This window comes from Elephantulus edwardii, unplaced genomic scaffold (genome assembly GCF_000299155.1).
Source record: "Elephantulus edwardii isolate Elephantulus edwardi_28Jun2011 unplaced genomic scaffold, EleEdw1.0 scaffold00354, whole genome shotgun sequence".
In the NCBI taxonomy this organism is placed as follows: Eukaryota; Metazoa; Chordata; class Mammalia; order Macroscelidea; family Macroscelididae; genus Elephantulus; species Elephantulus edwardii.
The window spans coordinates 1,067,948-1,069,452 of record NW_006400104.1 but is presented as its reverse complement, the minus strand read 5'-3'; positions in this window follow the sequence as shown (position 1 = coordinate 1,069,452).

Genomic DNA, 1,505 nt, shown 5'->3' with positions numbered 1-1,505 from the left:
GTAGCTAGCTGGCTTACATGCTTTCACTAATGTAGTTATTAGGAAGCTGATTATAAGGGGGAGGTTAATGCTTTAAATACTAAGGCTGATGACTAGAAAAGCCAGAGGGTGGTATCAAGGGCTCCTTGCTCAAAATGGTTTTCCTAGTCACTGAGTTTGACTTTGCCATATAGATGCAGGGACATGTGGTCTATTCACAAGAGGATTGGCTAGTCTTAGCATTAAATTGGGTGGATTCAATAGCAGAAATTTATAATCTCTCCACCAGCAAACACAAAACAGAAGATGCAGAGTGTGGGTCTTTCAGGGTCAAAGGTTCCTGTACCACTAAGACTGGGTGGGCCGACTGGAGCAGCAGCTGCAGCAGCCACAACAGAGAACGCAAGACCTGAAATGATCAACGAAAGCTGACAGCTTTGGGACGATTACCCCATGGAACAGTAGCTAGTTGGTTGTAGAACTTAGGGGGAGATGCCTAAATGGCAAGATGAAGAGCTCTGTAACACTGGCTAAAGCGGTGAGGCCGAAGGCTGAGGTGACGGTGAGCACATTTCGGAAGCTGTTCTAAGTGACTGTATCATGCTGCCAACCTGAATTGCAGCCTTCTGATTTCCTTAATAAACATCATATTCAGGGGGGGAAAGAAATTTAGATATTTGCTCTGCTGAATGGCAGTAAGTTGATTGTATAGTGAACATTTTATTGTGCTCATGTGAAACTTACACATAGAGCAGTTCTGAGAATAGAGCTTCACTGTTTACAGTCAGAAAAGTTATGCATCAGAGTCGCACCCTTTTCCATACATTTATGCTGAGTCTTCAATATGGTTTACATCTCAACATTAAAAAAACCAAAATTTTCACCACTGAGCCAATAGACAGTATTGTGATAAACAGATAAAGTATTGAAGTTTTCAGCTCTTTAACTTGTTTGGATCCACAGTCAACACCCATAATAACAGCAGTTAAGAAATCAAAAGATTGCACACCCATGTTTATCGCGGCTTTGTTCACAATGAGTTGGAAACAATCTAATTGCCCATCAACAAATGAATGGATAGAGAAGCTGTGGTACATTCACACAATGGAATACTATGCTGCATTGAAAAGCAAGGAACTCATGCAATCTTATTCAAAATGGGTGACCCCGGAGGACATTATGTTGAGTGAAATATTTCAGTCACAAAAGGACAAATACTGCATGGTGCCACTGTTGTAGAATGAGACTGACATCAGGGTTGGGGTAAGACTGAGAAAAACTGGATAAATTGTGTATGCTGCATTGAAACAGATGAGGGAGAGAACAATTTAAAAGCGATCTATGATAGGGCATTATGGTTATCACAAGAGTCCAGAATTAAAGTTGCATAGTGGAGTGAACTCTGGGCGGTGGTGGGGGCAGCGGGAGGACTGCGGGGGGATTGTATACCAATCAAAGAATTTTTCTTTTACTTTTCAAAGAGAGGAGTGAACTGGTGGGGGGAGGGGCGGGTAGGGAAAAAAGTG